The sequence below is a fragment of the Apodemus sylvaticus genome, chromosome 5 (genome assembly GCF_947179515.1).
Source record: "Apodemus sylvaticus chromosome 5, mApoSyl1.1, whole genome shotgun sequence".
Lineage (NCBI taxonomy): Eukaryota > Metazoa > Chordata > Mammalia > Rodentia > Muridae > Apodemus > Apodemus sylvaticus.
In genome coordinates, this window is record NC_067476.1 from 148139704 (window position 1) to 148164927 (window position 25224).

Sequence of the window (25224 nt, forward strand, 5' to 3'; positions counted from 1 at the left end):
ACACCTGTCTCTCTCCTTCCATTTCTGCTACCAGATGCTCCTTGTCTTATTGAGCCACTGAACTGATCAAGGGTTGTAGATGACCAGAGAGAGAGGCATCATAGTATAAAAGTTCATGCTTCATCATTCAAATAACCCAACTTATTTAATGATTTACAGGCTTTTTTAAATTTATAGAAATTGATATTATAAATATTGTAAGTTAAATGATACTTTCAGAACTCACATCTTTGTTACATCTTTCCATGCTAATGGGCATCTGTGCTGGATCATTTTTTTGTCAGTTTGACACAAGACAGATTATCTGGAAAGAGGGAATTCCAGCTGAGAAAATACTTCCATCAGACTGGCTTGGGAGCAAGCCTGTGGGGGCATGTTCTTCAGCAATAACTAATGTGCTAGCGCCCAGCCAGCTGCCGGTGGTGCCACCCTTGGGAAGGTGGTTCTGAGTTGTATAAGAAAGCAGGCTACACTAAGCCATGGGAAGCAAGCCAGTAAGCAGCTTTCCTCCTTAGCTCCTGCCTCCAGGTTCCTGCCTGAGTACCTTCCCTGGCTTCCTCAAATGAGGGAAATACATGCCAAGTAAGCCCTTTCCTCCCCATGTTGCTTTTATACATGGTGTCTGTCATAGCAAAGACACTAGCTCTCTTGCTGGAGTTGTGATTATCAGCTGCAGAGCTCAGACCATTACTCTAAGGCACAGCTTAGAGCAGAAGTAGCTTCTTTTGGCCACACTAGACCCAAAGAGAGGTTGAAGTGCTAGACTGAGGATCATGATTATGTCATTTTCAAGTCAGGGATTCCAAAGAGAGGTTCATACTGGAAAGGTACAGCCTATGTTCAAGAACCTGGAGCCTTCCTCTGTTTCCAATAGCTAGTGCCTGGCCCAGCCTGGTCTTGTCATACCTCCACCATCCAGGTAGACACAAATCTGGGTATTTTGAGCTCTTTCACGCAGACAGCAGCTTTGAATGAGTCTGAGTTTTTCAGAATCTTCCCAAGCTAAGAGAGACAAGTGCAGCTGGAGTCACACTGTATTCCCAAGCATGGCCACTGGAGAGGCAGGCCAGTGAGATCAAAGACATGGAAGGGACAGGGAAATTCTCTATCAGGTCAACGTGTGTCGGAGGCAGATGAAGACAGCCTGAGGCCCTCCACTGGGCCAATAAGAACGTCTGCAATTGAGCATGTTTACAGGCAATCATAAGAAGTATGAAAAAGCTCAGAAAAGGGGCAGAGAAGTTTTAATAAGATGAAAGACTGGGCAACTGTTGACTACCCTACACTGTCTTTTCTTGTATCGATTGATTGTCTATTTCATCTAGAATATACATGCTGCTGAGTCCTGAAAAGTTCACCTCCTGGTAAGAAATCAGAACATTTGTTGCTCTTAGCTATCTTGGTATCCTCAAAGTACTCATTCTATCTGTCCTAGCAGAGCCATTATGGAACCTCAAAAATACTGGATCATTCCATGGTGACACAGATTAAAAGTTTAGAAGCTACCATCTACTCTCTGTATACTGAAAACGAATAATTAGGCAAGTGAATGGCTAAGGGTAGGGGGCAGGGTTCTTGCTTTGGAAGTGAAAGAGATCTGTGATGCTAGAGGAAAGGGGGAATTGGGGTGCATTATCCATAGAGTAATGGGTGAGACTGGGAGACGCTGAGTTACATTCATGCTACCTTAATATTTTAACATAAGTAACGATAGTTAAAGAGATATGCGTGTATTCGATTATACATACAAACACCTCCCTTTGTTCTGAACCCAAGAGAGTCTAAAATAAGCACATCAAAAAAGAAAAAAACTTATTTGATCATATACAACAGAAGGCAAAACCAGTACTTCCCCTGGATAAGGAACCAGAAAACAAACCCAGCTAAAGATTCATCTAACCTGAAGGAAGGGAGGAGCTACATCATGCTTCCTGTTTTTACCATTCTGTCTGAGCACTGCAGATACAAGCTGTCAGGTTAGTGGCCTCCAGCACACATGAAGAAAGCTGAACACTGGATCACGGGCCGCCAGCTGTAAGCCTACAGAGCAATTCAGACCTCACTGGGGATGAGTTTCATTTGTCTTTTCTGCCCACAGATCTCACGTTGGAAGCCAAGGTCAGTGGTCCCCATTCCTTTCTGAACCACACACATATCAAGGTAAGTTCCCTTTCACCACAATCTTAAATTCATAGATATTTGAATAATGTATATTATGTTCCTGTACACATGCACACAAACATCTATGTGTGTCTGTGTACATGTATTTAGCACTAATTTTATCTCTGTTACACACAAAGCTACCTCAATAAGGGTCTTCTTTGAGGTTCCTGGGGGCTTCGCTCACTCCTACCTAGCTCTGGTGCCAGTGGTGGGAAAAGGTCTGGTGCCAGTGGTGGGAAAGAACGTGGAGGCTGAAGACAAAAAAAAAAAAAAAAAAAAAAAAAAAAAAAAGCTTCTCCAGTACTCTCAAGAAATCTCTGATGCTCACTATGAGGAAGGACGCATAGTTCTGATCCCTTATCCGGGCTACTCTCTGTGACTTCCTGTCCGTAGTATGCTCTGTAATGCAGAACCCAATTACTAGGGCACAGGGTCTCATATCCAGCCCACAGCCATCACATGGTATGGGAGCCCTGCTTGCTTTTGGATCCAGCTTGCTCTGATTGGCCTACTCCATGGAGGGAGCTGACTTCTGCCCTAATAAATCTTCCAACTCCATCAGCTCTGGCTCTGCTAGGAAAGTGATGGACAGGCCTTTCCTTGCCCCCAAACTCCCTTTACTTTCTTGCTCCCCAAAAGCTGCCTGCTACAGCCCAGCTTCTCTTCCACACACACGCTAACCCTACTCATACCACACAGCCCTTTGCTGGGGATTTTGTACGTCAGAAGCAAGAGAACACTGAGATGGAGATAGAACCGAGAAGATAGGAGATGAAAAGGAATATGAGGGTTTGTTCCTTGTCTTCTTGTAACATATCCCTGGGAGTCCTGCTCATTTCTGAAGGGAAACAGAGGAGCAGATCTGAGATAGAAGGGAATGGGGAGACTGAGATGAAAAGAGGGAGGGGAGACTGCAGTTGCCATGTAATTTATGAGAGAAGAATAAATACAAAAAATAATGATTAAAAATGATTAAATAATGATAAAAGATGATTAAAAAAACAAATAAAATAAAAATTTAGTAAGACAAAAAATATAAACCAGGGGGCAGAAGGGAAGGAATACACAAAAGCACTAAGCTGGACTGTTAAAGAAAGACATACATGTGGGATAAGGACAGAAAAACAGTCAGCTGTGGGGTGTATGCTGGCATTAATAGTCCTTAATGGGTGTAAGCCAAAAAAAATGGATTTGTAGTCCCTCTGTGCTCCTACAGTATAATCATCACAGACTTAGTCACATGTGTTCTTAAGGATGAGGTTGCTTTGAAGCAGAAAGGGTTAATTGCAGAAAAACAGACACAGCAGAAAAAAGCAATAATGATGCCTGTTACCTTCTCCCTACACCCCACCCCAGAACAGAGCACATCAGATCAAACCAAAAATAAAATGCTAACTGCCTCATAGCCAAACCTATGGACCTTAGTAAGAGCCAAGGAACCAAGGGGACATTCCCCTATCACACACAGGGACAGAAGCCAGGGGACATTCCCCTATCACACACAGGGACAATGGAGTCCCTTTCTCTCTACATGTGCAGGCTCTGAACAGATTGCATCCTGAAGTGTAAAGCTAAAAGTCAAACACAGGACTGATTTTCTTGTGTTGTAAAATGGGAAGGAAAGCAGCATTAAAAGACCCTGGGGTGTGCACCTCTGAAAATAGGAGACAAAAAAAAAAAAAAACCTGCCAAACCTGTCTGCCATGCTTACAGGAATTCGGGGAAGCCAGGGCTTTTATTACTTAGTGCCGAAACTTAGCAAAGACATTTTTTTGACATTTTTTTTAATTTATTGATATATTTATTTACATTTCAAATGATTTCCCCTTTTCTGGACCCCCACTCCCCGAAAGTCCCATCAGTCCCCTTCCCTCCCCCTATTTTCCCACCCAACCCTTCCCACTTCCCTGTTCTGATTTTGTTCAATACTGCTTCACTGAGTCTTTCCAGAACAAGGGGCCACTCTTCGGTTCTTCTTGTACCTCATTTGATGTGTGGATTATGTTTTGGGTATTCCAGTTTTCTAGGTTAATATCCACTTATTAGTGAGTGCATACCATGATTCATCTTTTGAGTCTGGGTTACCTCACTTAGTATGATGTTCTCCAGCTCCATCCATTTGCCTAAGAATTTCAGTTGGAAAGAACACAGATATCCCTCAACAGAAGAGTGGATGCAAAAAATATGGTATATATACACAATGGAGTACTGTTCAGCCATTAGAAACAATGAATTCATGAAGACATTTTTTTAAACTTATAAGTTTAAAAACAATTTATAAGAAACAACAAAAATATGGTACCAAAAGCAGCCAATTTTTGTTGTTGTTGTTGTTGTTGTTGTTGTTGTTGTTAATGGAGAAGAGACCCAAATAAGGAAGACCAAGTTCAGTCACTGGTGCAGATAACTAGCTAAGCATCTGGATAAATATGCAGCGGGTTCTCCAACTACTACCCTCTGCCACCATGAGCCCTCCAGGACACAAGCACAAACACCAGAAGCAGCTTGAAAACACCACCTTCTCCTCCAGCGGCTGCTCCGGCAGGCCCTGAGCAGTGTCCCCAGGCATCCCGGAGGTGTTTCATTTAATCATGTCCCATCCACAACACACTCCACAGCCTTTCAGGTTCCATTCCAGTGTCTGTACTGAGCCTGATATGGCTTTATCAGAAGAACCTCAGAAGTCTTCCCTGGGACCAAATTCAACATCATTCACACCAAAATTGGGAGTGATGCTTCATGTCCTCTCCTTGCCAAGTAGTTTCTGGAAGTACCGCGTTTTCCCCAGTGTGGTCTACATAGGACATTTACTCATGGAAAATGATTCTATTCTCTTCCTACATTTGGAATCTCAAGATTGGCTGTGATGATGAAGTATATCCGCAATGACTGTAGAAAACCAACATAACAAAAAAATAAAACAGAATTTCCTTTAAATAGATTTGAGAGTTTTGAAGGCAAAATCTATTTAAAATAAAAATGTCCTTCTTGTCAAACAATCTCTCAAAGAAATGTCTAAACCTATTTGTCTGATGGGCGGTTTATTTAGGTGACTTTTTTTCATCTTTTGCAATTTTTTTTAACACCTGAATTATATTTACATGGAAATGTTCAAATCATTTATCAAAATCTTAATTTGTAAAACACAGCCACGACAAAACTGGCAACAGAATTTGATAAAGACAACGGAGAGAAGGATTCCAAATCAATCTAATGGGCGGCTGAAAGGGCCCAGCTGCAAAGTTCGGCAGCCTGACTTCAGTCCCTGAGACCCACATCGCAGAAAGGGAGAACGAACTCCCTGAAGCTACCTTCTGATCTGCATGAGCATCCGGAGCCAAGTGTGAAACACACACACACACACACACACACACACACACATGCACGCTCGCGCACACACACAAACACACACACAAATAAATTTTTAAAAAAATTAATCACCATAATTTTTTTAGTACCAAAAAAGTCCTAATCAAGAACATAGCAAACACAATCTAGAAAAGTCCTTTTCAAAACCATAGCCATGTCTTAGTAAGGATAACCCCAAGAAAAGAACCTAATTAAAATAAATACTACGTAAATACATTAAAAACCAAGCATTTTAGGTTTAACTCACTCAATAGCGAGAAAGCTTTTGATCATACTTATCTTCTTCACACAGGTTTAAAAAAAATAAAACAGTGATAAATTAAAATAGAATTCTTGCTTAATTAAAGAAAACACACACAAAACAAAACAAAACAGCATAATATTTCACAGAGACACTTTCTAGAAGAGTCCATTACATAGAGGAGCAACAGAGCCCAAATCAATACTACCCTGTTACTCAGGGTTCTAGCTAATGCAACTAGGTAAGGACAGCATAAATTCACCATATTGGAGAAGATACCATAAAATGACATTTCTAGATACTTGAAAAATCTCAAAATAATAAACTGAAAAGTAAGCCATAAAAAGTAAGACATTTTAGTAAGAGTTGAGCTAAAAAGAAAACAAACATTAATTTGCCTAATCTTGTACTTAATGTTATAACTATATAACAATATAATGAAAGGTGATAGCGATACTTCCAGAAGAATACAATTGAAAAACATTTCAGAATAAATCTTTAAAAAGATTCTCATCACCAGGGAATTTGCCAGAAGACCAAAATGGAATTCCTGAATCCGTTGAATAGGTTGCTCGGATGCTCTGTGATATTTGATTCTGTAACACTGTGGAGGTAAATCCCTATCCAAAATCCAGGTTGATGAGGCAGAACAACAGGATGCAAAAGTCACCCAAAGAATGAACTCAGCAAGAACAGTGAGTGTCCAAGTGGGAAAATACAATTACTTTAAGGATTTGGGGTGACTTGTCCTGCCAATAATAAAACATATTATATCGCTGCAGTACAGGAAAAAGGAAAAAAGGAATTCAACAGAACTTGCATCTCAGGCCTAGATGTAGGTTTATACAAAAATCTAATAGATACTGAAAGTCATTTCAAATCAGAAAGGAGTATAGAAAAACACAGTAAATGATGTTATGATAATTAGATAATCATTTAGGCTACTTGGAGCAGAGATTTAAGATATGTATGTTAAAGATCCACATGCGTGTATACATGTGAGCATGTATTTTATCCTCTTAAAGAGGATGGTGCAATTCTTAACATAAAATCAAGTTCAGAAACCATGAAGAAAATAAATGACTATTTTGGTTACATTAGAAATAAGTGGTGGAGAAAGAGACAGCATAAATACCGTTTAAATACCACTGTATACTCTGAGGAGGGGGCAGGGGATTGGGTATCAACCAGACGGAGGTGGGAGGAATGGTTCTGGAAATGTTTTATATCCTGGTCTGGGTGGTGGATGCATGGGTGTAGACACATGTAAAATTCATTGAGCTGTAAGTTAAGATTTGTGCATTTTATCCTGTGTAAATTATGCCTCAATAAAACGAAAAAATAATAGGGGGAATAAATCAAACATTTATCCTGTCTTCCCCACAAAGATTGTATTTCAGAGTCAGCCAGGGCTTAAAACAGAAGGAAAATTCTTCTTCAGACAAGTTATAGCCCCCCAGAAAAGCAGAATCAATGGAGGAAATGGGAACTCGCCATTCTCTAATACCTCCAGAAGAAACTAGAAGGAGCCATGGCCATTGACAGGAGCCACCACAACCCACATGTGTTGGAACACGAGATTTAGGATTTCTTACACATTCTCAGATGATGGTAAGGTGGTCCCCTTGTACCAAACTAATCTTGGCACAGACATGAGGTCCCTAGGGTATTTATAGCACATAACTAAGACTGCCAAATCTTGACCTTACTGCACACCCACTTGGTGACCTTTTGATTTACAGAAAGTAGAGGAAGGGAGAGACAGAATGACACCAGGAAGATGTTTTCAGCCAAATCCAGTATGGGAAAACTACACAGCAAGTGGCCCAAGTGCCCTTAACAAATAAACATTACCAAGAAAGGGGTAGGGGGAGATCTTGGCAGATCAAAAGAAATAGAAAGAATGTCTTGGGTAGTGACTCAATCTGGCTATTCTTTAAGTGGTTATTCAAAAAGAAGAGAGTTACCACAGACTAGGAAGAAGACAGGAAAGAAGAATAGGAATTGGGCTACGAGACAGCAGGATACAATTAGGCATGAGCACTAAGCTCTAGGTTCCTAGAGGACCATACAGTGGCTATAGATTATAACAACCTATTGGGTTTTTATATAGAACTAGAAGACAGAAGGCTCCAAACATAAGGAGGTGAGAGGTTAATTACTATGATTTGATCTTTGTGCAGTGTATACATGGATTAAATTGTCGCACAGTATAACTATGTAAAATTATGCCAATAAAAAAGACAGTAAGAAAATAAACATAAGTGAATAATTGAGATGTTAAAGAAATCTTGGTGATAAAGAACTGTCTTTTTGTTTCCTGTGATAGCAGGACTATGTTTATGCCTTTGGCGGTCCAACCACATTCCATTCAGGGTTTTTTAACACTCGGGGTGGTGACACTTGGGGACCAGACAATTCTTCACTAAATGTAAACAACCAGGCTGTGAGTGGGAAGATTCGTCCCCGGTCTGTACCGATGGATGCTAGTAACAGCCACCACTCGCTTCATCTCCCAGTGGGGAGAGCCAGAATGTCCCCAGATGTGGCCAAGGCCCCTTGGGTTAAATGTAGTATGGGGCTTGCCCCTGATCAAAAACCATTGTGAGAGAAATATTTGCTGAGATGTTTGTGAGCAAAGTGGTGATACACCTGGGGTTTTGGTTTTTAAATGTTGCAGAACACACACTGGGGTGATAAGACACAGCTGGGATGGGCTAATATTGGCACTTGTTGGAGCTGAGTATGACGTAGTTCACTGACATTATTCAGTTCTCTGTGCTTTAATATATCTTCCAACCCTTCTGGAAAAAATGGTTTTATGGGAACATATGCACATGCATAAAGGAACTATGCAGAAGCACATTTTTAACAGATGCTTATGATATTATGTGGGGAAAATGAACAGAATACAATGTGTACACCATGACCCCATTTTGATAGAAAAAAGTCTCAAAGAGGCACTCAGAGAAGATATGAATCCAAATATTCACATTAAGTGTCTCTGTGTGGTAGAACTATAGGTAATGGGCTTCTTCTTCCAGTCTGTGGTTCTTAGATCATCGTCTATGAATATGAAACTCTTAATGTAAACAAACAAATGTAATAAAAAACTAATAAAGAAGGGGGGACTGCCACAGAGAGGCATGCTGCTGGCAAGGAAGGAAACACAAAGACAATTCAAAGCAAATACAAGACCTCAAAAGGCACAATAATCATGGGCCACAAAGAACAAGGGCAAAGATATCAGAGAGCCCCTAAGGAAATGTTATGACAGCGTGCACACATGTGCAGGTGTGAGTGCCTGAGTGGAGGGGGGGCCCTGCTTCTGACCTTGAGGCTTCTGAATTTCATTTACCCTCTCCTTTTGTTCCAAAAGGCAAAGTCACACAGAATAAATTTCAGAAAGCCTTCTAAGTAAAGAAGGCAATTTCTCTGCTGGGGAAATGCTTAAACTAGTTAAAGTTTTAAAGAATAATTATTTGGGTGCTTACACCTAGAGCCAAGCTGGAAACCCTGCTGACAAGCTGGGTCCTGCCCTGAACATTCTAAGCAGCTGGTTGCTTTCACCTTGGAACCAAATAGAAACTAGTTGCTATTTAGTTGTTTGTCAGTCTGACTGACTCACCTAAACAGCTGTGGCCTAGCTTTGGCACAAGTAATTAAGAGGGAGCCAGAATTCTCAATTTTATATCTCCCCTTAAAATATCTGGTTTAAATTTTAGCTTCCTTTCCATCTTCATCCTCCCAAGTTCTGCTAGAAACTCTTTTCCACAGATACCCACAAATACAAAGAAGTCACCTTTCATCCAGTATCCTAGCACTTAGAGGAAAACCTGGTGCAGAGTAGCTGCTCAATAAATAGTTTCTGAGAATGTGGTTACCCTGTTTGCCTCCCCTTTCTTAATCCTGTCCTACCCAAGACACACACTATTCCCAATGTTATCAGACACCCTGCAGTATTTAGCAGCCTTGGATACCATTCCCACACAGTACCTTGCATCTAGTGAGTTAATACATACCCACCCACCCTAGACATGCCATGCATATATACCACAGAGAGACAGACAGACAGAGACAGAGAGATAGACACAGAGAGAGACAGACAGACAGACAGACAGACAGAGACACAGAGAGATAGACACAGAGAGACAGAGACAGAGATAGAGAGACAGAGAGAGACACACAGGTACAGACAGAGAGACAGACAGACAGAGACAGACACACATGCACACACACAGAGAGAGAGAGAGAGAGAGAGAGAGAGAGAGAGAGAGAGAGAGAGAGAGAGAGAGAGACTACATTGTCTACTTCAACTTAGCTGGATCAGACCTCAGGAAGCTGCCCGTGTGAGAGGCAGCACGCCAGGTATCACCAGCACCCGTAACTGCTCCTGACTTCCCCGTAGCTGCAGACTTTCCGCTCCGCATTCAAAGGCTCTAAGTTTATTTAGAGATGTTTCTTCTGAGCTAGGCCTTGGTCCTCAGCCACCTACAGTGCACTCTGATGCCATCTCGGATGGTTCTGCCCAGATTCCCTCCCAGGGCTGGCATGATAGCTGGCTAGCATCAGAATCTGGAACCAAGGTTAGCTCTCAGCTGACACTTCCTACCTCTGCTGCCCTATATACCTATCTCGCTTAAAATCCCTAAAACATTGCCCCAAATCCTCTCCTGACCACTCCGTAGAGACCCGGGCGTGCCTCCTGAGAACACAGCAAGTGAGATGCAGTGTCTAAACTGCTCTCTCCTGACCCCTAAGAGCCCAGTTTCCTTTCTCAGACACGGAGGTCTACCCTTCAATCTACTTTGCAAATAAAGTTTTATTGGAACACAGCCACACCCACTCGATCCTGTACTGCATGTGGCTGGTTTCAGCTACAGCAGCCCAGGGGAGAAACTGCGACAGACACAAACTGTGAATCTAAAATATTCACTATGGTCTGTTTACAGAGGCGTTAGTTAGCTGGCTCCTGCCAGGAAGTACAAACATGTAAAAGGGAAGATCTGACAGACGGTGGGCTACTTACTAGCTGAGCCCGGCACACAGGTGGCTAGTTCTATAGAGAGCTGAAGAGTCACTGCACGGGTCCAATCATTCTCTTGTCCTCTGTCCCCTCATGCTGCCTTGCAGTTCCACACTGGAAAGAACCTGGAGTGGTCTTGGTCACCACACAGATGGATAGACGGACAGATGGACAGACAGACAGACACACACACACACACACACACACCACCCAGGCACACGCAACCTCCAGAAGTAGACGTGGAATGTTAAACCGAGGCTGCTGCAAGAGGCCTCTGAAGCCCACACACAGGGGAGAGGCCTTGAAAGCCAAAGGGCCTTTTCCAGGTCCCTCACTACCTAGATGACATGGAGTCCTTTAATTGTTTTAGAGTTCATGATCTTTTGTCAATAAACTCAAGGCACCGACGATTCTGAGGGTTTCTTGAACTCGATCATGGAGCTAGAGGTTTGAGAACAGGCTAGGCTCATGGTGAGCTTGGGTTAGACCTAGTGGAGTGTGGTGTGGTGCTCTGTACAATGCACAAGTCCAGGGTGCTAGAGGTTTGAGAACAGGCTAGGCTCATGGTGAGCTTGGGTTAGACCTAGTGGAGTGTGGTGTGGTGCTCTGTACAATGCACAAGTCCAGGGTGCAGAAGAGCCTCTGACACCAGGCATCCCTAACATGCATCTTTGTCTCAAGGACACTTAAGGTCTTAGTACTGGACCCATTGAGGTTGCCTCATAGACAAGCCATTGCTGTCATCTGTGATGACAGCCCATTAGCCTGGGAGAGTTCTCTACCACCTGGCTCAAGTTACAGAGCCTCCTCCCCTGCCTCTGGGGGCACCTGCTTCTGCTTCTCCTGGACAAGTAACCAACATTCTAAGCTTGCCCAGCCCAGCTGTATGCATCGTCTGTAGCCAGCCGCAGCTCCACAACACCACGTAGCCACAGCTTGGTGCTGGCTGTGACATCATAGTCTATGGTTTCACTCAAGAGAGGCTTGCGGATGATTACAGAGCCATGACTGTACAAACCAGCAAGAGCGGAGGTGGGTAACAGGCATTGGAACACCCTACACTTATCCCCTTCTTAGCTCTTTCCTGCATGGCTTGGAGAAAGGCTACTCATTCACCCTCTCTGGACACAAACTTGATCTCTCGTAAATCACAGGCTTTGGGGGCTGATACTCAGCCAACTCCCTACTTTACCACCTCGGCAATGACTTCCGCTGTGGAGTGGTAACGAAGTCACCCTGCACATCTCACTAAAGTGACCATTTACACCAGAATAGATCATGTAATCTAATAAGCACATGTGCTAGTGCAGACCAGAATCCTCCTCACCTTGCCAAGCAGACCATGAAAGGACTGGGTGCTGCAATAGCTGGATTGGTTGGCAGTCCTGGTTCCCACAGTAGCTCTCTCTCAACACCTCTTTCTCTCATCTCGTTCTCTCCATCCAATGGTTTTCAATCCTTATTTGGCTCTTGTGGGACCACTGGGTTCATCTGGGGCTTTCCCAGATAACTCAACACTGCCTTCTTCTTCAGACTCCTCGGTTTCTAGGTTTATTTGATTTTCCCTGAGTATTAAAAGCCCTGAGGATCTCAGTGTGCTGGAGTAGCTAGGAAAGCACCTGTCGAGTCCCCCCACCCCACCCCCAGTCCCCTGCTCAACATCCCCAAGCCCACATTTGGTAGGAATGCCCTAAAGATGGAGAGCTTCCCCGCTCGGGAGCAGCCCACACTGTGTTCACACCAGTCTAAAGACTGGACAGTGTCAAGAGGGCACCAGGGCTGGGGTGTGCACCCAAGAGAGATGCTGAACTTTCCGTGAGGGAGTGAAGGGCTCATTCTTCCTCTTTTAAGCATAGACAATGTGGCCTCAGATAGAAAATGGTCATGCAAGACCAAGAAGACACTGGAGAGTCCCTGGAAGGTCTCAATACTCCACCATGTAGGGATTTGGATCTCTTTTACTGAGAGTTTAAGACTGGGATGCTGGAAACAGGACAGCAGCCGCTGGGGGATGATGCAGGTGAGCTTGAAAGAACTTAATATGACCAAGCATGCCAATACCCTTTATAAAGATAGGAAAGAGAGATAGAAAAATACAAGAGCATCATCCTAGCCCCGACATCACCCCCACCCTTTCAATGACTGTGGCCACTGACTGCTTTTCTCTTGTCTGTTGGTGTCCTACACATGTAAGTGTGTACACCCATAAATGTATCTGTCCTTTCGCTAAGCAACTGATAATTCACTGGGCAAGGTCCTGTACCCAGTTAATAGATGTTAGATATCATTTCATAGATAAAGATCTTTCACAATACTGCATCGTGTGTGCCTTTATGCTGTATCCAGCCTTCGCAAAGATGATAAAGATTCAACAACCATCTCACTACAGACATGCCCTGTAAGTGCACTCACACTCACATGCATGTCACACACACATCCCCACACACATACACCATCACATACCATACACATATACACACACACATATACCACCACATACCATATACATACACACATACACACACACCACCATGTACCACATACCATACACACACATATACCACCACATACCACACACACACACACACACACACACAGTATCAGAGAGAATTTCTGTAACTATTTGTAAATGCACAAGACTTAATCTAATCTTGCTGGGCAGAATGAAACACACGTATAATTTGCACACTTGGGAGCCTGAGACGGGGTGACCACAATCTCAAGGCTAGCTTATCCAAATCTAGCAACAAAGTGGGATGCTGTTTCAAAAAGATAGAGACTTGTTTCTTAATCTAAAGTGTGTGTGGAGGGCTGGGAGTGTGAAGTGGCTTTCAGACTATCACTACAGTGGGGTGGTCTCCTGGCTTGCTTGTTACAGCTGGCCTGGTGCTCTTCCCCTTTCACTCTGTCTGATTTTCCCAAGTCTGCTGTCCCTATGTCAGCCATATGTGTGTTTATTAGACTGCTTTCAGGGTTTCCTAGTCACAAGAGTTTCTTAATCCAGTTTGCTTTTTTGAGCCTTGATACCCTCTTGGAGCCACTGTGTGAAATTATCTTTTACAGTGCTGAATCTAAGTAGTTTATAGTTTTCAGTCAATTACTCCCAACCAGCAGAGCTGTGCTAAGGAGAACGCTACACTTAAATTCCTCACTTTGTGAATCATGAATTCTTGGGTACGACTAATCCGGTCTCTAGTACGTACACATATTCACATTCACACTTAGACCAGAGAATCCAGGGAACTTGGAAATCCACAGTCAAGAACCCATGTGTATTCAGGAAAACTGGTGGGAAAATGCCAAGATGATAAACTTGATGACAGTTCCCTGTCCCCAATGAACAGTTAACTCAAAACTGTATGTGGTGGTATGTGTCTTTAATCCCAACACTTGTGAGGCAAAGTTTGGGGGATCAAAAGTTCCAGGCTAGCCTGAACTACAGAGGGAATTTTAGACAAATCTTGGTAAAATCTTTTTTAAAAGGTTTTTAAAAGAGAATGGGCAGAGGAAGAGGGCTTATGGGACTTATGGGGAGGTAGGAACCAGGAAAGGGAAAATCATATGGAATGTAAACAAAGAATATAGAAAATCAAAAAAATTAAATTAAAAAAAATTTTAAAAGAAATTCTGTAGCAAATTATTTGTAATCTACTTTTTAAAATCTCTTTGAGATTCACACACACACACACATTCACTAGATTTGGGGTCCATTGAATCAGTAAATCTTTGCTATATAACAAAACTGCCTCAAAACATTCACATAACCACCAAGTATCTGTTCATAACTCTGTATGTCATCCCTTGAGCTAGGCTCAGCCAAACGATTTTTCAGCTGATCTCTGTCAGGCTCAACTGTGTGTTGGTAATGGATTGCTCTGGTCTGGATGTTATTTACTGGATATGGAAATGTGAACACCTAGGTATGCCCTACATGTGTGGTTGGCAGCAGGCTAATCCATGCTTCCACACAGAAGCAGCAGCAGACTCCAAGAACCCAAGAACAAGAGAGTAAGGCCAGTGCCTGAGTACTTTGTGTCCCACTTGGCACTGTCTCTTTGGCCAAAGCAAGTCACAGAAATCTAAGCCCAGATTCAAAAGTAGACAAAGAGACTGCCTCTTGATGGAAGGATCTGAAAAGCTGTACTATGGGGCACAGATGAGGAACAAAGAGGAATGAATGGCCATTTTCGTAATTTACCATACTGACAATTTGTATACTCATCGAGCTGCACAAATATTTCAAGAAACACAGAATAACTTGCAAGCACCCAGGACAATGTCTTAAAACAGGATTCACATAAAGCAAACAACAGGGAGAGAGGCTTCCAGTGTCATAACCTATTGGGTAGTGTGCAGATGTCCTTGCTCTGGGGGTAGAAGACATCTCAAGGGCTTTCCTTAAGGTGACAGTACCACAAAATGTCATCCGTGTAGAACACACAAGACTCGGTCCCAAGTTTTCCAAAGAAGCAGATCGTGAACGCTGCATGACCCCTCCCTCTCACATGCCTGTGGGATTGTCAAGAACAACAAAAAAACCCACTGCGAAGATTTGAAGGAAATGACTGTGTGCCTGTGCCCCAAGCGCATCCAAATGCCTGGCGTTGTTGCATGAGAAGACCTTGAAGTAGTGAAGCAGCCCTGGAGGTCTAAAAGGACCCAAATGCTCAGATAAAAATGACAGATGTGCACACAGAGGGTGCAAGGAAGGCAAAGGCTATGAGGCAGCAAATAGGGAAAGCATGGGTGGGGGACATGGAACAGTAGATCGCCCTCTGGTCAGCAACTGTGTGTCCTCCAAGCCCTCTTCGCAATTGGCTCAGGCCAGCACCCACATTGAATGTCCCTTGACTCAAAAATTGACTCCCCACAGGTGTCTCCACTAAGAAAATAGCCCTGCCTGATAAAAACCTAGCATGTGTAGATGTGACCCCATCTAGGTGGAAAGAATTACAATGCCTGCCCTCTAGAAAAGACACCACATTTTATATTCAAGGTGAATCGCTCAACCTGTAGCTACAGTTTTTTGAACAGCAATTATAGGGCAGAACCCATGCCAGTCAACTCATCTACACTCAATAATTGGTATCCGTGCCCCAAGTGTGTCCTTGGTAACTTGGGCTGAGTACCTGTTACAGTCTCAACTCCACATAATTAGCCGTAGAAGCATTTGAGAGCTGTGCCCAGGGTAATGCCTGGCCATGGAGTGTTAAGGTCTGGCCAAAGCTGCTCTTGTTACCTCCCTGAGAGCACCCGCCAGGAATAACACTAGTCCAAAGAACCCAACGCCTTCCTGGTTTTCCATCAGGAGCATCTTCCAGGAGATCCTGCCCTCCTCTCTGCCCCACCAGAAGAAGTCCTGATGAGTGTTGCAGATTCAGGAGCCTCCCTCCTTCCTACTCTGACTGGCTTTCAACCATCTCAGTTGCTCTTCTGATCTGCGCAATGATATGGGTACCCAGTTCTCTCTTTCTCTCTCTCTCTCTCTCTCTCTCTCTCTCTCTCTCTCTCTCTCTCTCTCTCTCTCCCTCTCTCTCTCCCTCTCTCTCTCCCTCTCTCCCCCCCTCTCTTTCTCTCTCTCTCTCTCTGTCCCCCCCGCCCCCGTCCCATTTTCATGGGTCTTCAGCAAATTGACCTAATAGAAATTCAACAGCCCACTGCCTCTAAAGCTCAGCTCTGGCGCTTTATCTGCCTAAAGGGCTCACAGGGCTGCTAACCCAGCACTTGACTAAAATCTAACAGTTGCACGTTCATGCATTCACTCACTCATTCAACAAAAACTTAGCAAGCCCTGCCAAATGTCAGGTTCAACATGTGAGCACTGAGCAGATGGGACGGAGTTTTGCACAGGTGGAAACAACAACACTTACGGAGCAAGGTTGCAGGGGTCATCCTGAAAATTAGAGGCGGGTGATCGGAGACATGCTAGCTCAGATACCGATGGCAACAACTGGCTTGTTCTAAGCTGTCAGAGGAAGAGTGTCAGATGGAAACACGGATCTGGGGAACCCTGCCTTGGAAATGTGCTAGATGTGGGTGAGATAAAGTTAAAGGAGAGGCTAAGTCCAGCTTCCTTGAGGGCTCAGGGGGGAGGACTTTGCTCAAGCCTGGAGATTTGGGTGAGCCTCCCAGGGCAGGACTAGATGCTTGCTGCTTACAAAGGTTTCCCATAGAGCCTTCTATCTCCCCTCCGCAAAATACAAAGGGCACCGCTTAAGTTCCCTGTGTCCTGATACCAGACGAAGGAATTATCTGGGAAAGAAAAGACACCACACAGTAGAGTGACACCAAGGGAGCTAGATGAGGGATAACTAAATCGGTGACAAGAAAGTAGGGACTGTCAGAAGAGGGTCACAGAGGAACGGAAGTGGGAGCTACACTGGCATAGGGGAGCAGAGAGAGGAACGAAGGCTGAGACAATTGGAGAAATCTGTCTGCAGAGAATAGTGGTGGCACGGGACCTGGGGTTAGGGCGTGGGCCTGGCTTTGAGAAGTAGGAAGGTTTATATAAACACTGGTAGGAAAGTATGTCTTGGGGACCAGAGCCCCATGTTCCATGATTGGTTGAGAGAATTTACAGGGCTCAACACAGACTAGGATGTCCCCAAGCTATGGTGCAATCCAGGGAAAAGACACAGAGCCAAATCTGCAAAGGAACGAGACATGTAGAGTCAAGAATGGAGGGTAATGTAATAGGTACATATACCCAGGGTCAAGCATGGAGGCAGAGGTGGTGAGCTCCAGGGGACATGAGAACATCAGATAGACAAGAGGGAAAATGTTTGCACCAGCCTCAAGCCCAAATAAACCAAGGTCCTACCCAGGTTTTGTGGCCAGGGTGCTCAGGCCTTGAGGCCGGGGCTGGGGGCGGGTCCTCCAACACCATCCAGACATCTGATATAAGGGGAGACAAAAGAGAGTCCTTTGTCCACATATCAAGAAGGATAGAGACACAAATAGAGAAGGGCCTATGGCCCCAAGAATGAGCAGGGCGGCCAAGATGACTATGATAGCCCTGTTTCTTAGTTTCGGCATCATGGTGCCCAAAATACCTGACAAAAACAATGTAAGACACATGTGGACTCAGGCTCATAGTTCACAGTTAGTCCAGGTGAACTAAAGTTGCTGATTTGGACCTGCTGAGCGGTTGGAACATTATGGCAACAGGAACATATAGGGCAGAGCCATTCAATTCATAGCAACCAAAAGAAGGGGGGGAGACAGGATGTGACCAGGGACAGAGTAACACACACACCTACACCCCTAGCCCAAGACCTTACCCCACTGACTTACTTCCTGCAGCCCAGCCTACCCCCCACATTTTCAGCACATCTCAAAGTAGTTCCAACAACTCGTGATCAACACATTAGCTTCTGGGGGACATTTCCAAAGCCAAGCTGGCTTGAGGAACCACAGGTCACATACATCAACAGACAGAGGACACACTAACCAGAGAGCCCCTGACATAGGAACCACCGCCATATATCATGCTCTGAGTCACTGGGCCAATGGACTAGGTGGGATATATCTATCTAAAAGGTCCCTAGCTCCAATCTCACCTAATCCATTAACATCTCCTACTCTTGGAAACATGCCCATGGGTCTCTACTTGAATCCATGTCATAACACATTTCCCCAACATGGTATTTTCAGTAATTCAAACCAATGTAAAAGTCCTACCACCCAATGCCAAGGAAGGATCTACCCACTAACAGTTCTAGACTCTGAGTCTGCTATTGGCGAGTGCACAAATGATCCAGGATAGGGCATCCCTTCTATAATCAGTGCAGTGTTTGGTCAACCCCTACACAGGCACACAAGTACCTATCCACTGCCAGGATTCAAGTCCCCCCTGTGTACAAAGAGATCCAGGCTCCAAAATCCCCACCTCTTCTCCATGCTTTTCTAATCATCTCTTAGACACCCTGACTGCAGCATTTCATAGTCACTTCAATTTGAATGTCTATAAACTTGACTCTGCATCCTGACGCCATACAGTTAAATGTTCTATACCACAGGATGAATCTGACCCATTCACAGCCAGGCATATTGTCTTTGATTCCGTCTCCCTAGAACATCCACATATCCCACTGTCTCTGGTGCATGCTCAGTGTATTCTGAGGCCCAGCTACTCATCATCTTCCTCCTCCAAATGCCATAACCTTCATCACACCTCTCATGGATGTAACCTAGCCAGGCCCCATCCACCATCTTCCCCTCCCCCATCTACTTCAGAGGCACAGAAAGTGAAAATGATGCTGTCAAAAAGAAAAGATGCTCACAGCCCATCACAGACTAAAACTCACCAGTGGCTGCTGCTGGCCTAGAGAAGCAGCTACAGGTTGTCCTAGGGTCCCTCTTAGCCTCAGCACTCACAAGGCAGGTCACACCCCAACTTGATGGTCTAGCCATAGCTAAATGATTTGTTCTTTCAATATGCCAAGCTGACTCCCTCCTCACCCCGTTCCCTCCTTCTATGTGAAATATCACACTCCCCACCCGTGGCTTCCCTTGCTGGTGTGTGATTATCTATCCACTTATCCACCTCCTTGCAAAGTCCCTAGTCATTAAGGAAAGACACTTACATTGCTCCTCAGTTTCTCCCAAGAGCTGACCTGTAAGAAGCCTTCAACAGACACTTGTTGGGGGAAAAAAAAGATTTTCCATTGAGGGGTTCCCTAAACGTCTATGAAAGCACCCCAAGATGACATAGGCCACTTAATCCACAACACTTTACTATGGATACATTTATCATTTCGTCTTTACTGAGCACCTCACAGCTGTTTCCACTGCATACTGTTGAGCCAGCCCAGTCCCTTCCATCTCACACCCAAGCAACTTGCCGATTTAAGCCCTTGCATCCAGAGTTGGTGAAGAAGGAAACCCCACTTTCAGGGTCCAAATGGAAATGTATACAATCTCAGTGTCCACTTGCCTCTGGTTCTATTCCAGCTCACAGATAATTCCTGGCATGCTGCAGGGCACAGCACACAGGGCAGGCGAGCCTCCTCCGACACTCCAGAGCCAGCAAGAGTCACTGTCTCTGCAATCGTCCACTTTACAATGTGCCTAATTATAACTGAATAAATTGCTTCTGTCACTCCGCAGAAATACTTAAAATAAATATCTCTCTTTCCTTGAATTAAAATCATCGTCCTTTGTTCCCTGTTTTCTGTGCCATGAAGTAACGGAGCCTGTTGATTAAGGATCATTTATAGGACTTCATTTTCAATCTATTTGATGATATCACTTTAAAATACCCCAAATATTCAGCTGCAAGAAGGCATAGAAACTACTGGAAATTAGCTCTTTGAGACGCTTTGATGAGAAAGGAATCTAAGGATGTAACTTCCAGTGAATGAACATATATTAGAAAAGTCTATTTTAATAACTACTCGGTTCTTCTCCTTGGAATTTCTTCTCTACTCTACTTCCTATATTTTTCTTGAGATTACAACATAATCCCCTCTGACACACTAAATATTACCTCTCTGTATTGAATGGATGGTACTGAGACAATAACTCACTTTGAGCTAACACAATATGCCAAGCAGACCCAGCTAAGCCAAATATTTGATGAAAGACATACAAACTGAAATTTAGCAAGGCAGGAACATTCTGGGAGTTACATCCAGAATATCAACCATTGCCAAATCTTACACACTGAAGAAATGGATGTCCAGAAATGACATGTGTAGACACTGATGATAGCCCCAGTCCAGAACTCAGTCAGGCACTTCCAAGAGACAACATGGGAATAGATTGTGATTACCAATCTCCCCTCCCAGAAAACATGAGTGGATGTCATGGAAAGTAAATATTTCTCAATACCAGTTAAAATGTTTTTTTAAAAATTAAAAATACCAATAGATCATGGTTTACCAGAAGAGGTACAAAATAATTGTGATTTCAGTGAAAAAGCTCAGGCTGGGAAGATGACTCTGTGGTTCAAGGGCTTGCTACATAAGGACTGAAGTTCAGATTCCCAGAACCCACATAAGTGCCAAGTGGGTGTGATAGCCCACCTATAATTCCAGGTTGGACTGGGAGGCCAGTCTTCTAGATGAGTCCTGGGTTTAACTAAGAGACTTTACCTCAGAGAATAAGGTGGAAGAGCAGTAGATTGAAAGTTATTCCTGGCATCGACTTTGGTCCTTCACAGGTACACACAAACACACACACACACACAGATACCCACACAGAAACACACACAAACGCAAACACACATACATATATACACACACTCACAGACACATATGCAGAAACGCAGACACACACATAGATACACACACAGAGACATACAGAAACACACATACAGATACACACAGACACACACACATACCACACATAGATACACACACAAACATATACAAACACACACAGAAACACACATACAAATATACACACAGACATATACACTCACACACAAACATACACAAACACACACAGAGATACACACAGAAACAAAAATACAGATACACACACAGATACACACAGACAGAAAGAGAGACATACACACACACACACACTGGGGAGGAGAAAGACAATACAGGGATTTGCATGCTATTAATGAAGCAGACTCTTCAGAGAGCCTCCTCTGCATGACTCCCTTTCCAGACCTTCTGCGTTTGCTTTTGGGATGTTGCACTACACACCTAAGTAGCAGAGGGTTCCCAGAAATCTCCTGGTACCACTTCATGTGGATTCCAAAAGAACTTCAGAGATGCCTTTGATGGTCAGGAAGATAGCAGTCCCTGACATCCTGAGTCATCTAAGAGGTGACCAGAGTGGTCTGAGCCTGAACCTAAGACCTTCTTGGAGGCCCAGACAGCCTCTGTGGCTCCCAGGGTCACGGCCCCTCACCTTTTACCCTGTGCACTGATGACTGCAAGACCATTTTCTACCCATGGTCAACTTTACTCACTGTAGGACCACCACCTAACACAGATTTTTCCTGCTCACCCCAGATACGGAACTGACAACAGACCAAAGTATGGACACCACTGAAGTCAGACTTGGTGAACCAATGAATTTATTCAGATTATTTGTAGAAATTTGGGTAAGGACTTAGTTACAGAAGCAGAAATGACTCAAAGACAGCTGAATCACCAAGGCCTAGCCTAACATGGGTGACTGGAAACCTGATGCACACCACACAGCCTACGGGCAACTCAGCAAGTTAGAGTGTGTCCTTTTCAGGGGGCCTGGTTGCTCTAACCCTCTTGTGGGAACTTCAGCTGGTGTTTGTTTCTTCTGGGATGTTCTAGTGGTTTCTGCTTCTAAGAGGCTGAGGGGCTTATTTGAGAGTGACTTACACTCTTCATTATTTACTCTTGGGGAAGGAGGGTCTTAGAGAATCTGATCTGTTTCAGGGACTTCCTGGAGGTACTTTGAGGTGTTTACTTCCAGTCTTAAACAGATGCCCTGTAATATTTGACCTCTTGAAGTCAAACTAGAACACTGGCTGTTTCAACAACCTGTAAACATTTTCAGAAGTTGCACCCCCACTCCCAAAATGAAAGGATTTAATGTTGGAGAAACTGCTATACAGCACATCATATGCTTCCAGGTACTCCCTTCAGAGTGTTCCTCCTCCAAGACTCCAAGGGCATCAGCTGGCCAACAGGAAGAATTCTTTCCCAGTGAATGACCTCAGATTAAACTGACTTCATTGTCTCCTGAACTCCACATCTAGTTGTTTGGTACTTGCTCTGGGCCTCAATTCTGCTGCCTCCATTGATCTGAAACCTCACCATACCTCAGTTTCCCCAGTAGAAACAGGAAATAGAGTATCACTTTACTCAATGGATATGAGGAAAACGCCCCCCATTGCACAATAGAACCTAAAAACTATCAGCCTCGCCATCATCTTCATCATAAGTGTTACACCTCTGAGGGGGAAACGTTCCCTAACACATGTGTTACAATTCAAAAGGGAAAGGCATCCTGGCACTCAGGAGCCCAGGAATACCAAAAAGTCACATTGCACAACAAACTTCACATAAGAGATTTATCTGGAAAGACACAAGAGGGTGGCTGCCTCCGCTAGAATGAGAAGCAGCAAAGAACTGAGCTGGAGACAGACTTCTGTAAGGTTTCATGGAGGTGGAATTTTCAGAAGCAGAGATTTCCAGTATGGGGACTGGTGGTATTTCAAGTCCTGAGCTTGGGTTGACACAGGGATTGGTGAGGTTTGATTGTTTGTTTCTTTGTTTGAGCTCAGTTATTGGTGGGTTCTTTAACTCAGGGACTGTTGAGTTTTTGAGCTTGGAGATTGGTGTGTTTTTATAAACAGAGGTGAGCTCAGGCCTTTTCCCTATGTTCACCATCATCATCATCGTTATTATCATCATCTTCCTACATATCTCCCTGTAAGAAATCCCTCAAACTCTCTCCTCCCTCTCCCCACCCCAGGCCAGACACAGAAGCCAGTGGCTTCTTCATCAGAGATGTAAACTTGTGTACAGAGCCTGACATGCATAATTGTCTGCGGAACACAGGAAGAAACTAGGTGATATTTATATTCTGACCACCACACTCGGCAGCCATATGTGTGCTAACATTTTTAGTCACGATGGGAGAATGTAATAAAAAGAGGAAGTTGACTCAGCAGCAGAACAAAGTAACTCTGCAGCACGTTTCTCTGCATGTCCTTGAGCTTCTCTGTCTATCGTGGGTCTACAGAAGCCCAGCGATGCCAGATGTCCACGAAGGATGCCTCCAAGGACAAATCTGTCACCTTCCTTAGTTCATGACGTGACCTCCAAGGGGCCTAAAAGAGATATTCCTACCACCTGCTGAAAGGCACAGTGATGACACAGGACCAACACTCTCATCTTCAGCCACAAACCCATATACACCTTGACCAGCCAGATACTTCCTGGCACAGTAGACACCAGGAGCAACTTCATGTCAATAAGGAGAGGTTACAGCTATAAAACATTTCATTCAGGGCCTGGCTCAATAGCTCAGTGGGTAAAGTGTTTGCCAAGCAAGAGTGAGACCCTGAGTTCAGGTTCCCAGAGTCCAAGGAAATGTCAAGTGTGTATGTGTGTGTGTGTGTGTGTGTGTGTGTGTGTGTGTGTGTGTGTATGTGTGTGTATGTGTGCATGTGCATGTGTGTGTATGTGTGTGTATATGTGTGTATGTGTGTGTATGTGTGTGTGTGTGCACTCATGCGTGCGTGCGTGCGTGTGTGCGTGCGTGCATGTGTGGCAGCTGGCCAGTAATTCCAGGACTCAGAAGGCAGAGAGAGGAGAGATTAGCCAAAGCCGCAGATTCTGGGTTTAGCTAACAAACTCTGCCTCCTGAATATGTGTGGAGAGTTTTCAAGGAATATTTCTTCCAATGTCATCCTCAGGCCTCTGCCATATGTATGTACAGCAACACATACCTATGAGCAGCATGCAAACATATACATACTTGCATACCACACATACAAAACATGCAAAAGAAAACAGTGTCTTGCAGCAAAGGGCTATCTTTGGTGGTTCTAGTGGGTGTGCTCAATTTCCAAACACCATCTAAAATTATAAATTATAATTAAAATTATAAATCATCTAAAGTTATAGATCATCAATATGTTTCACACCACAGGCTAAGAGGGGAGGATCTGCCTCCATGTTCAACTACACACACACACACACACACACACACACATACACACACACACACACCTGCTGCACTGAACACACATATCCTAGAAGACACCTCATTGACCCATACCTCAGTGTCCTGGCACATCTTTTAACCTGCATGGAATGTGTTCTCACCAACCCATCACCCACTCCACCCTGTCATCTCTACCTGTATCTTCTAAATTCACCCTCACCCTCCAAGGTCATCTGAAATCCCCTGTGTCTTGTCGTATGCTCCTCATCCCCTTTGTTCCTGATACTCTTGATCACCATATTTTATCATCTCTGTAACCCTGGGTACCAGCATGACATCATATGCAAAAACCAGGTGCTCCACACGTGGCTGATAATTAAGGAACCAATGATAATCTTCTCCAGAAGTCTCCGACTCATATTCCCTCTAACTGAAAATCCAGGGTCCACATCAAAGGTGGATTTACACAGCCTCTTGACAGTGAGAACCAGTGGCCATACCAGGCTCAAGATATGAGCCAGATAGAGCCAAGGAGTGTTGCCTTCACGCTGGTTGCACCACACCTATGTCAGCTGAGGCACCCTTGGAACTCAGTAACTCTGGGATGGATCTCTAGGAAGTACAAGCATGAGTAGCAAGAGTCCATGGTGATCAGTTCCTGCCTTCTGCTGTAGCTTCTGTGAGGCCAGCACTGCCTTTCCCAAAAACCTCTGCTGTCCTATCTGCTGTTGTGACCCTTACTACCCCCTTCCATTTAATATGTTAATTCTTTAAGAAAATATGTGTCTCTTGACTGATGAGGGTGGTAAATATA

At 44.1% G+C, this 25224-nt stretch overlaps 1 protein-coding gene and 1 long non-coding RNA gene across 2 annotated transcripts in view; one reads left to right on the top strand and one right to left on the bottom strand.

Moving 5' to 3' along the window:
• The window catches only part of Ptprt (protein tyrosine phosphatase receptor type T), a 1128608-nt gene that overhangs the window by 1068732 nt on the left and 34652 nt on the right, over positions 1-25224 (bottom strand). The window lies entirely within an intron of this gene.
• On the top strand, positions 1948-19869 carry LOC127686202 (uncharacterized). Its single transcript, XR_007978056.1, has 3 exons — positions 1948-1976; positions 2099-2160; positions 19752-19869. It is a non-coding gene; the product is annotated as an uncharacterized LOC127686202 (long non-coding RNA).